Source organism: Triticum urartu, chromosome 3A, assembly GCF_056163025.1.
Source record: "Triticum urartu cultivar PI428250 chromosome 3A, HENAU_Tu73, whole genome shotgun sequence".
NCBI classification, from domain to species: Eukaryota; Viridiplantae; Streptophyta; class Magnoliopsida; order Poales; family Poaceae; genus Triticum; species Triticum urartu.
Window position 1 is genome coordinate 310,254,754 of NC_141875.1, and position 13,832 is coordinate 310,268,585.

Here is a 13,832-nt window from a genome sequence, read left to right on the forward strand (position 1 = left end):
CTAGCCTAGACTTTTATTTCATATGTTTACCACATAACCAGCCCAGTTTGTTTTTTTCCTTTCTGAAAATGGCTAGCCTAGCTATTTTGTTTTTTGTAGAGTAACCAACGTAGGTCTAGTTGCTTTTCTACACCCTGCTGGGCCGGATATCTTTCATGACGAGGAGGGATGCATCCGGGCTTGCCCAGAAAATGGGCTATAAGTAATAAGAAATGGGCTATAAGTAATAAGAAATGGGCTATAAGTAATAATAAATGGGCTGCAAAATGAAAAAATACAGCAAAAAGGCAATTAGTTCCAAAATACTTTTTCTTTCAGATTTTGATATTTTAAATTTCATTATTTTTATGCGGGTAAAATTTCATTGAATTTAAATTAGGGTATGTTTAATTTTTAAATTAATTTGAATTTGGCTAGAATTTCGGGTTGTATGCTGTTTGGGACAGATTTGGAGGCTGACTTGTGGGTCTACTAGGTTGACGTGTATGAAAGGCTTTGTCAACTTAGTCCACAAACGATTCTAGCAGCAGAGACTGTTGGATGTTAATCCAATGGCCGTGCTGCTTCTTCAATATCTGATCTTCTTGCTCTAGCCGCCCAAACTAGCGCCAGTGGGACTGCATGTTCCCGCCTACCGTGGCCGGCTGTGTTGCTGCACAGGCCGCACCGACCCACTCTACTCCATCGCTGGTCAGGCCATTCCTCTACTCACCCACACCTCCTGTTATTTTCCGGTGATGGCAGCCGAACCAGTAAACCCTCGTACTCCCCACCACAAGGGCAACCAGTGCCAAGTCTTCCCCCGCTCCGTGTCATTCCCTTCCTAGGCCTCGTCGTCGTCCACTGCCCTGGTGCTCTCGGCGTGGTGTGGTCAACATGGTCAACGAACAACATCCATCGGAAGTGGATTGTACGTGGAGAGGCTGACAGCTGGGTCCATGGCCGCACACAAGGAAATGCCTCCTTATATGCACCAAATAATGATTCGCTGGTGCGCGTTGTTCCTAAACAAACGGGTTTTAACCCCTTTCCGCGACGACATTTGGAACCGTCGCCAAGTGAGTGTGGGCGGTAGGGGGTCCTTCCCACACGACCCAGAAACCGTCCGGGATAGGGAGCCTTGAAGCATACAGTTGTCCCTATATAACAGTTTCCGATATCTCGAATATCCCAAACGCTTCATCCTTGCTACTCGTTTGTGCTCGCATTGCCATCGCAGTCGAAGTTTTGTGGTTCTGCCTAAAACTAGGCAGATTCCAGACACGGGAGCTTTCCAGGTAGATTCTAGGCACGGGAGTTTTATGATGCCTAGCACATCACAAACAGTTCATGATTATAAACCGTGTACAATAGGTAGACAATCACACACATTTAGTTTTCCTGCACCGTATACGAGTGGAGGTGGTTCTTTAAACGAGAGTTGTACAAAAGAACATATTCTCCAACTTTAAACTCACGCTTTTGAATTCTTTTTTCATGCCATCTTTTTACTTTTTCTTTAAATAATTTTGCATTTTCATAAGCTTGGGTTCTCCATTCATCTAATGAGCTAATATCAAATAACCTCTTTTCACCAGCAAGTTTGAAATCATAATTGAGTTCTTTTATTGCCCAATATGCTTTATGTTCTAACTCAAGAGGAAAATGACAAGCTTTTCCATAAACCATTTTATAAGGAGACATACCGATAGGATTTTTATATGATGTTCTATAAGCCCAAAGTGCATCATCTTATTTCTTAGACCAATTCTTCTTGGATCTATTGATAGTCTTTTGCAATATTAATTTTATTTCTCTATTGCTAAGTTCAACTTGACCACTAGACTGAGGATGATAAGGTGAAGCAATTCTATGGTTAACATCATACTTAGCAAGCATTTTACGAAAAGCACCATGAATAAAGTGTGAACCACCATCAGTCAATAAATACCTAGGGACTCCAAACCTTGGGAAAATGACTTCCTTAAGCATTTTAATAGAGGTATTGTGATCAGCACTACTAGTTGGAATAGCTTCTACCCATTTAGTAACATAATCAACAACAACCAAAATGTGTGTATACCCATTAGAGGAAAGAAAAGGCCCCATGTAATCAAATCCCCAAACATCAAATGGTTTGACAGCAAGTGAATACTCCATAGGCATTTCTTGACGCTTACCGATATTACCTATCCTTTGACATTCATCACAAGATAAGACGAACTGACGGGCATCCTTGAAGAGAGTAAGCCAATAAAATCCAGATTGCAATACCTTGTGAGCAATTCTATCTCCAGCATGATGCCCTCCATAAGCCTCGGAGTGACATTTCCATAGGATTTGTCCCTGTTCATGCTCAGGTACACAACGTCTAAAAATACCATCTACTCCTTTATAAAGATGTGGGTCATCCCAAAAGTAATGTATTAAATCATAGAAGAATATTTTTCTTTTGTTGGTATGTAAAGCTAGGTGGTAAATATTTAGCAACAATGTAATTAGCATAATCAGCATACCAAGGAGTACCATGAGAAACATTTATTGCAGCTAACTGCTCATCAGGAAAACTATCATCAATAGGTAGTGGGTCATCCAGCACATTTTCAAGGCTAGATAAATTATTAGCAACAGGGTTCTCAGCTCCTTTTCTATCAATGATATGTAAATCAAATTCTTGTAACAAGAGAACCCATCGAATAAGGCTAGGTTTAGCATCTTTCTTTTCCATAAGATATTTAATAGAAGCATGGGTCTAAATTCATCACAAGCATACACAACTGCTAAGAATTCCTTTTTAGTAGTAGCATAATTTCTTTGAGCACTGTCTAGAGTTTTACTAGCATAATGAATAACATTAAGTTTCTTATCAACTCTTTGTCCTAGAACAGCACCAACAGCATAATCACTAGCATCACACATAATTTCAAAAGGCAAGTTCCAATCAGGTGGTTGAACAACAGGTGCAGAAAATAAAGCTTTCTTAAGTGTTTCAAAGGCTTCTAAACAATCATCATGAAAAACAAAAGGAATATCCTTCTGCAATAGATTAGTAAGAGGCCTAGAAATTTTTGAAAAGTCTTTGATAAATCTCCTATAGAAACAAGCATGACCTAAGAAACTACGAATACCTTTTATATCTTTAGGACATGACATTTTCTCAATTGCATCAACCTTAGCTTTGTCCACTTCAATACCTCTTTCAGAAATTTTATGACCCAAGACAATGCCTTCATTAACCATAAAGTGGCACTTCTCCCAATTCAAGACAAGATTTGTTTGTTCACATCTCTACAATACTCGGTCAAGATTGCTTAAACAATCATTAAAAGACTTCCCATAAACAGAAAAGTCATCCATGAAAACCTCAACAATCTTTTCACAAAATTCAGAGAATATAGCAGTCATACATCTTTGAAAGGTGGCAGGTGCATTACATAAACCAAAAGGCATACGTCTATAAGCATAAGTTCCAAAGGGACAAGTAAAAGTGGTCTTTTCTTTATCAAGTTGAGAAATAGGTATTTGTGAAAAGCTAGAATATCCATCAAGGAAGCAAAAGTGTGAGTGCTTAGTATTTCAAGCATTTGATCAATAAAAGGCAAAGGGTAATGATCTTTTCTAGTTGCTTTGTTTAATTTTCTAAAATCAATTACCATTCTATAACCTATGAAAATTGTTTATGGAATAAATTCATTCTTATCATCAGGAACAACAGTTATACCTCCTTTCTTAGGAACAAAATGAACATGACTTACCCATCTACTATCAGCTATGGGATAGAATATACCTGCTTCAAGAAGTTCTAATATTTCCATTCTTACCACTTCTTTCATCTTAGGATTTAACAAACGTTGGTGATCAACAACGGGTTTAACATCAGGTTCCATATTAATTTTGTGCTGACATAGAGTGGGACTAATGCCCTTTAAATCATCAAGAGTGTATCCAATAGCAGCTCGGTGCTTCCTTAGAACTTTCAATAATCTTTCTTCTTCATGTTTTGAAAGGTTAGCACTAATAATAACAGGATATATCTTCTTTTCATCAAGATAAACATATTTCAAAGTGACTAGCAATTCTTTTAATTCAAACACAGGATCACCTTTAGGTGGAGGAGGACCTCCTAGAGTTTCAATAGGCAAATTGTGTTTAAGCAGAGGACGTTGTTCAAAGAAAATTTTGTCTATTTCATTTCTTTCATGCATATGTAAATCATTTTCATGGTCTAGCAAATATTATTCTAAAGGATCAGTAGGTGATACAACAATAGAAGAAAGACCATTTAATTCATCCTTACTAGGCAATTATTTTTCATGAAGATTTCTACTAAACTTGGAAAAATTAAACTCATGAGACTCATCACCAAAGCTAACACCAACAGTCTGTTTCTTACAGTCTATCTTAGCATTAACTGTATTCAAGAAAGTTCTACCAAAAATAATGGGACAAAAGTCATCTTGTGGGGAACCAAGAACAAGAAAACCAATAGGGTATTTCATTTTCCCACACAAGACTTCAACATCTCTCACAATCGCAAATGGTGATATGGTGTCTCCGTTAGCCAGTTTAATAGTAACATCTATTTCTTCTAACTTTGCTAGTGCTATGTCTTCCATAATTTCTTGATATAAGGTGTAAGAAATAGCACTCACACTAGCACCAATGTCACATAAACCATGATAACAGTGATATCCTGTTTTAGCTGAGATGACACGCATGCCAACAACGGGTCTATGTTTATCTTTCTTATCAGGTTTGGTAATTCTAGCAGCTTCTTCACAGAAGTAAATAACATGCCCATCCATATATTCTTCCAAGAGATCTTTAACCATAGAAATACAAGGTTCAACTTTAATTTTTTTTCATCAGGTTTAGGTGTTCTAATGTAGCTTTTGGTAACTATAGTTGAAACTATAGCATGTTCCTTTATCCTAACAGGGAAAGGTGGCTTCTCAATATAAGTAGAAGGACAACTGGATCAACATTATAAAGTATAGTTTCTTCTTTAACTAGTACTGGTTCTTTAATTTCTTCTTTAATAGGTGGGTGATATTTAAACCACTTCTCATTAGGGAGTTCAACATGAGTAGCAAAAGATTCACAAAAGGAGGCTACTATCTCAGAGTCAAGTCCATATTTAGTGTTAAACTTTTGAAAAGCATCGGTATCCATAAAAGATTTAACACAATCATACTCAAGTTTAATACCTGACTCTTTGCCTTTGTCGATTTCCCAGTCTTCAGAGTTGCGTTTAATTCTTTCCAAAAGATCCCACCGAAATTCAATTGTCTTCTTCATAAAGAAACCAGCACAAGAAGTATCAAGCATGGTTTGATCATTAGGAGAAAGCCGAGCATAAAAATTCTGCATAATAATTTCTCTTGAGAGCTCGTGATTGGGGCATGAATATAACATTGACTTAAGCCTCCCCAAGCTAGAACGATACTTTCTCCTTCGCGAGGACAAAAATTATATATATAATTCCGATCACGATGAACTAGATGCATAGGATAATTTAATTTTTTTTGGTGGAACTCCAATTGCAAACGATTCTGATTCCATGATCCAATATCATCGCATAGCCTATACCATGCTAATGCTTTTCCCTTCAAAGATAAACGGAAAAACTTTTTCAGAAATTTATCTCCGGGTAAACCTGCATGCTTAAGCAATCCACAAATTTGTTCCACATATATCAAGTGCATATCAGGATGTTCGGTTCCATCTCTTGCATAAGGATTAGCTAGCAGTTGTTCTATCATACCCGAAGAAATTTCATATTCAATATTTTCAGTAGGTGCAGTAGGTTAAGGGGTAGCTAATTGTGGTTCCGGACGAGGTGAAGATACCCCGAACAAACCCCTCAAAGGATTGTTTTCCATAGTAACAAGTAACAATAAATTTCAGCACACTATATAAATGTTTCCTTACCTAATTCCACTTACCAAAGGCGCTTCACTCCCCGGCAACGGCGCCAAAAAATAGCCTTGATAACCCACAAGTATAGGGGATCAATTGTAGCTCTTTTCCATAAGTAAGAGTGTCGAACCCAACAAGGAGCAGAAGGAAATGACAAGTAGTTTCCAGTAAGGTGATGTCTGCAAGTGCTGAAATTGTAAGTACCAGGGTAGTTTGATAGCAAGATAATTTGTAATGAGCAAGTAACGATAGTAGTAGCAAAAGTTCAGCAAGGTAGCCCGATCCTTTTGAGGCAAAGGACAGGCCAAAACGGTCTCTTATAATAAGCAAAGCGTTGTTGAGGATACACGGGAATTTCATCTAGCCACTTTCATCATGTTGGTTCGATTCGTGTTCGCTACTTTGATAATTTGATATGTGGCTGGGCCGGTGCTTAGGTGTTGTTCTTAATTGAACAAACCTCCTACTTATGATGAACCCTCCCGCAAGCATCCGCAACTATGAGAAAAGTATTAAGAATAAATTCTAACCATAGCATTAAACTTTCGGATCCAATCAGTCCCTTACGGAATAGTGCATAAATTGGGTTTTAAGCTTCTGTCTCTCTCGCAACCCATCATCTAATTGCTACTCCACAATGCATTCCCTTAGGCCCAAATATGGTGAAGTGTCATGTAGTCAACGTTCACATGACACCACTAAGGGAATCACAACATACATACCATCAAAATATCAAGCACATATCAAATTCACATGATTACTTGCAACATGATTTCTCCCATGACCTCAAGAACAAAGGTAACTACTCACAAATGATAAACATTCTCATGATCAGAGGGGTATTAAATAGCATATTTGATCTGAACATATAATCTTCCACCAAATAAACCATATAGTAATCAACTACAAGATGTAATCAACACTACTAGTCACCCACAAGTACCAATCTATAGTTCCGGTAACAAGATTGAACACAAGAGATGAACTAGGGTTTGAGAGGAGATGGTGTTGTTGAAGATGTTGATGGAGATTGTCGTCCCCAAGATGGGAGAGTTGTTGGTGATGATGATGACGATGATTTCCTCCTCCGGGAGGGAAGTTCCCCTGGCGGAATCACTCCGCCGGAGGGAAAAGGTGCTCCTGCCCAAGTTCCACCTCGAGGCGGCGGCACTTCGTCCCGAAAGTCCTCCTCTTATTTTTTCTAGGTCAAAATGACTCATATACCAAAAGATGGGCACTGGAGGTGGGCTGAGGAGGCCACAATCCCCTAGGGCGCGCCGGAGGGCCTGGCACGCCCAGGTGGGTTGTGCCCACCTGGTGGCCCCCCTCTGGTAGTTATTTTCTCCAATAATTCTTATATGTTCCATAAAAAATCTCTGTGAAGTTTCAGCTTGTTTGGAGTTGTGCAGAATAGGTAGTCTGACGTTGCTTTTCCAGGTCTAGATTTCCAGCTGCCAGAATTCTCCCCAGTGGTGTGTACCTTGCATATTATGAAAGAAAAGGCATTAGAATCACTCCAAAAAGCATTATTATGGATAAAAACATCATAAACAAAAGTAAGAAAACATGATGCAAAATGGACGTATCAATCACTATGTTGTGCAGCATCTACAAAAGGGAGTTACTGCCGCAAAATCCGAGAAACATTGACAAACTAGTTATGACGGGATTTGCAAAATGGTTCAAGAACCATGTAAGCTTTTGAATTGCATTGTCAGTTTTTTTTAATATATTGTGTACATAAGATGATCAGCTTGTCTATTTTCTAACCATGGGTTAAGAAGATGCTGGAGGATGGGAAGGCAGTTGATGATGCCCTTTACGCACTAGCAATGGGTCCTGATACTCGGGTAAGACATTATAAATCTTGCGTTGTTGGAGATGTGCGCTACAACACCCTTGCAACGACGATGGCAGGAAGACACAAAACAGTGCCATCATGAGCACGGATAAGTTGTAACATCCCAAATTTTCAATTTGGAATGTTATACATTAGGTCATCATTGCATATCATATTTTATTGCATTTTGGCTTGATCCTCAAAATCCTAAGCAACTCAAGGACCCACGGAGAGAGAGTTGGGGATTTCACTATTTTCATATTTGAATTTTATCAAATATTGAAACGAGGATTTTTGGTTTTAATTATTTTTCTGCCTGAAAATATTTCATGTTTAAATATATTAGAGGAGATAATATGACTTCTCCCAAAGAAATGAAATATTGGAGGAAAAATATTAAAATCAAATATTTGCTTTTATTCGGATTTTATTGCAATTTTATTTGCATTAGAAAAATTGCACGTTTTCAAAATTGCATTTTAGGGCCAAGAAAATGTTCATCTTGTTCTAAATATTTTATTTAGACGGTGAAAATTTGTTTTGGCCTTTTTAGATTTTTATTTATTTTTCTAGGATTTATTTTCGATGAAACGTTATTTTTTTATAAAAAAAGAGAGAGAAGCCCGCCGGACCGAACTGGGCCGAGGCCCAGTTGGCCCACCGCCGCCACGCCGCCGTCTCCCTCACGGAGACCGTGACCAGCACGCCGCCACCTGAAGGAAATATGCGCTAGAGGCAATAATAAAGTTATTATTTATTTCCTTATTTCATGATAAATGTTTATTATTCATGCTAGAATTGTATTAACCGGAAACATAATACATGTGTGAATACATAGACAAACAGAGTGTCACTAGTATGCCTCTACTTGACTAGCTCGTTGATCAAAGATGGTTAAGTTTCCTAGCCATAGACATGAGTTGTCATTTGATTAACGGGATCACATCATTAGGAGAATGATGTGATTGACTTGACCCATTTCGTTAGCTTAGCACTTGATCGTTTAGTATGTTGCTATTGCTTTCTTCATGACTTATACATGTTCCTATAACTATGAGATTATGCAACTCCCATTTACCGGAGGAACACTTTGTGTGCTACCAAACGTCACAACGTAATTGGGTGATTATAAAGGAGCTCTACAGGTGTCTCCGAAGGTACATGTTGGGTTGGCGTATTTCGAGATTAGGATTTGTCACTCCGATTGTCGGAGAGGTATCTCTGGGCCCTCTCGGTAATGCACATCACATAAGCCTTGCAATCATTGCAACTAATGAGTTAGTTGTGAGATGATGTATTACGGAATGAGTAAAGAGACTTGCAGGTAAAGAGATTGAACTAGGTATTGAGATACCGACGATCGAATCTCGGGCAAGTAACATACCGATGACAAAGGGAACAACGTATGTTGTTATGCAGTCTGACTGATAAAGATCTTCGTAGAATATGTGGGAGCCAATATGAGCATCCAGGTTCCGCTATTGGTTATTGACTGGAGACGGGTCTCGGTCATGTCTACATTGTTCTCGAACCCGTAGGGTCCGCACGCTTAAGGTTTCGATGACAGTAATATTATGAGTTTATGAGTTTTGATGTACCGAAGGAGTTCGGAGTCCCGGATGAGATCGGGGACATGACGAGGAGTCTCTAAATGGTCGAGACGTAAAGATCGATATATTGGATGACTATATTCGGACATCGGAAAGGTTCTGAGTGATTCGGGTATTTTCGGGGGTACCGGGGAGTTACGGGAATACGAGGAAGAAGTAATGGGCCTCATGGGCCAAGTGGTGGAAGAGAGGAGGCAGGGCGCACAGCCCCCCTAGCCCAAACCGAATTGGACTAGGGGGGCGGCCCCCCTTTCCTCCTTTTCCTCCCTCTCCTTCCTTCTCCTTCTCCTTCCCTTCCTTCCCCTCTCCTATTTGGAGTAGGAAAGAGGGGGGAATCCTACTTGGAGTAGGATTGCCCCCCTTGGGCGCGCCTCCTCCCCTTGGCCGCCTCTCCCCCCTTGCTCCTTTATATACGGGGGAAGGGGCACCTCTGGACACACAAGTTGATCTTCGTGATCGTTCTCTTAGCCGTGTGCGGTGCCCCCCTCCACCATAATCCTCGATAATATTGTAGCAGTGCTTAGGCGAAGCCCTGCGACGGTAGAACATCAAGATCGTCACCACGCCGTCATGCTGATGGAACTCTTCCCCGACACTTTGTTGGATCGGAGTCCGGGGATCGTCATCGAGCTGAACGTGTTCTAGAACTCGGATGTGCCATAATTTCGGTGCTTGATCGGTCGGGCCATGAAGACGTACGACTACATCAACCGCGTTGTCATAACGCTTCCGCTGTCGGTCTACGAGGGTACGTAGACAACACTCTCCCCTCTCGTTGCTATGCATCACCATGATCTTGCGTGTGCGTAGGAATTTTTTTGAAATTACTACGTTCCCCAACAGTGGCATCCGAGCCTAGGTTTTATTTATTGATGTTATATGCACGAGTAGAACACAAGTGAGTTGTGGGCGATATAAGTCATACTGCTTACCAGCATGTCATACTTTGGTTCAGCGGTATTGTTGGATGAAGCGGCCCGGACCGACATTACGCGTACGCTTACGCGAGACTGGTTCTACCGACGTGCTTTGCACACAGGTGGCTGGCGGGTGTCAGTTTCTCCAACTTTCGTTGAACCGAGTGTGGCTACGCCCGGTCCTTGTGAAGGTTAAAACAGCACCAACTTGACAAACTATCATTGTGGTTTTTGATGCATAGGTAAGAACGGTTCTTGCTAAGCCCGTAGCAGCCACGTAAAACTTGCAACAACAAAGTAGAGGACGTCTAACTTGTTTTTGCAGGGGCATGTTGTGATGTGATATGGTCAAGACGTGATGAGATATAAGTGGTTGTATGAGATGATCATGTTTTGTTGAAGTTATCAGCAACTGGCAAAATCCTTATGGTTGTCTCTTTATTGCATAAGATGCAAGCGCCAAATAATTGCTTTACTTTATCGCTATGCGATAGCTATAGTTGCAAGAGCAATAGTTGGCGAGACGACCGTGTGACGACACATTGATATAGATCAAGATGATGGAGATCATGGTGTCATGCCAGTGATGACAGAGATCATGACAGTACTTTGGAGATGGAGATCAAAGGCACAAGATGATGATGGCCATATCATGTCACATATTTTGATTGCATATGATGTTTATCTTTTATACATCTTATTTTGCTTAGTTTGACGGTAGCATTTTAAGATGATCTCTCACTAATTATCAAGAAGTGTTCTCCCTGAGTATGCACCGTTGCGAAAGTTCTTCGTGCTGAGACACCACGTGATGATCGGGTGTGATAGGCTCTACATTCAAATACAATGGGTGCAAAACAGTTGCACACGCGGAATACTCAGGTTAAACTTGACGAGCCTAGCATATAACAGATATGGCCTCGGAACACGGAGACCGAAAGGTCGAGCATGAATCATATAGTAGATATGATCAACATAGTGATGTTCACCGTTGAAACTACTCCATCTCACGTGATGATCGGACATGGTTTAGTTGATATGGATCACGTGATCACTTAGAGGATTAGAGGGATGTCTGTCTAAGTGGGAGTTCTTAAGTAATATGATTAAATTGAACTTAAATTTATCATGAACTTAGTCCTTATAGTATTTTGCAAATTATGTTGTAGATCAATAGCTCGTTCTGTTGCTTCCCTATGTTTATTTTGATATGTTCCTAGAGAAAACTAAGTTGAAAGATGTTAGTAGCAATGATGCGAATTGGATCCGTGATCTGAGGTTTATCCTCATTGCTGCACAGAAGAATTATGTCCTTGATGCACCGCTAGGTGACAGACCTATTGCAGGAGCAGATGCAGACGTTATGAACGTTTGGCTAGCTCAATATGATTACTACTTGATAGTTTAGTGCACCATGCTTAACGGCTTAGAATCAGGACTTCAAAGACGTTTTGAACGTCATGGACCATATGAGATGTTCCAAGAAGTTGAAGTTAATATTTCAAGCAAATACCCGAGTTGAGAGATATGAAGTCTCCAACAAGTTCTAGCTAAAAGATGGAGGAGAATCACTCAAGCAGTGAGCATGTGCTCAGATTGTCTGGGTACTACAATCGCTTGAATCAGTGGGAGTTAATCTTCTAGATAAAATAGTGATTGACAGAATTCTCTAGTCACCATCACCAAGTTAGTAGAACTTCATGATAAACTATAATATGCAAGGGATGACGAAAGTAATTCCCAAGCTCTTCGTGATGCTGAAATCGACAAAGGTAGAAATCAAGAAAAACATCAAGTGTTGATGGTTAACAAGACCACTAGTTTCAAGAAAAGGGCAAAGGGAAGAAGGGGAACTTCAAGAAGAACGGCAAGCAAGTTGCTGCTCAAGTGAAGAAGCCCAAGTCTGGACCTAAGCCTGAGACTGAGTGCTTCTACTGCAAAGGGACTGGTCACTAGAAGCGGAACTACCCCAAGTAATTGGTGGATAAGAAGGATGGCAAAGTGAACAAAGGTATATTGGATATACATGTTATTGATGTGTACTTTACTAGTGTTTATAGCAACCCCTCGGCATTTGATACTGGTTCAGTTACTAAGAGTAGTAACTCGAAACGGGAGTTGCAAAATAAACAGAAACTAGTAAAAGTCGAGGTGATGATGTGTGTTGGAAGTAGTTCCAAGATTGATATGATCATCATCGCACTCTCCCTATACTTTCGGGATTAGTGTTGAAACTAAATAAGTGTTATTTGGCGTTTGCGTTGAGCATGAATATGATTTGATCATGTTTATTGCAATACGGCTATTCATTTAAGTTAGAGAACAATTGTTGTTCTGTTTACATGAATAAAACCTTCTATGGTCATACACACCAACAAAAATGGTTTGTTGGATCTCGATCGTAGTGATACACATATTCATAATATTGAAGCCAAAAGAAGCAAAGTTAATAATGATAGTGCAACTTATTTGTGGCACTGCCGTTTAAGTCATATTGGTGTAAAGCGCATGAAGAAACTCCATGCTGATGGGATTTTGGAATCACTTGATTATGAATCACTTGATGCTTGCGAAGCATGTCTCTTGGGCAAGATGACTAAAACTCCGTTCTCCGGAACAATGGAGCGAGCAACAAACTTATCGGAAATAATACATACTGATGTATGCGATCCGAGGAGTATTAAGGCTCGCAGCAAGTATCGTTATTTTCTGAACTTCACAGATGATTTGAGCAGATATGGGTATATCTACTTGATAAAACATAAGTCTGAAACATTTGAAAAGTTCAAAGAATTTCAGAGTGAAGTGGAAAATCATCATAACAAGAAAATAAAGTTTCTACGATCTAATCGTGGAAGAGAATATTTGAGTTACGAGTTTGGCCTTCAGTTAAAACAATGTGAAATAGTTTCACTACTCATGCCACCTGGAACACCACACTGTAATGGTGTGTCCGAACGTCGTAACCGTACTTTATTAGATATGGTGCGATCCATGATGTTTCTTACCGATTTACCACTATCGTTTTTGGGGTCATGCATTGAAGATAACTGCATTCATGTTAAAAAGGGGCACCATCTAAGTCCGTTGAGAGGACACAATATGAACTGTGGTTTGGCAAGAAACCAAAGTTGTCGTTTCTTAAAGTTTGGGGTTGCGATGCTTATGTGAAAAAGTTTCATCCTGATAAGCTCAAACCCAAATCAGAGAAATGTGTCTTCATAGGATACCCAAAGGAGAAAGTTGGGTACACCTTCTATCACAGATCCGAAGGCAAGACATTCGTTGCTAAGAATGGATCCTTTCTAGAGAAGGAGTTTCTCTTGAAAGAAGTGAGTAGGAGGAAAGTAGAACTTGATAAGGTAATTGTACCTTCTCCCTTATTGGAAAGTAGTTCATCACAGAAATCTGTTCCTGTGACTAATACACCAATTAGTGAGGAAGCTAATGATGATGATCATATAACTTCAGATCAAGTTATTAACGAATCTCGTAGGTAAACCAGAGTGAGATCCGCACCAGAGTGGTACGGTAATCCTGTTCTGAAAGTCATGTTACTAGACCATG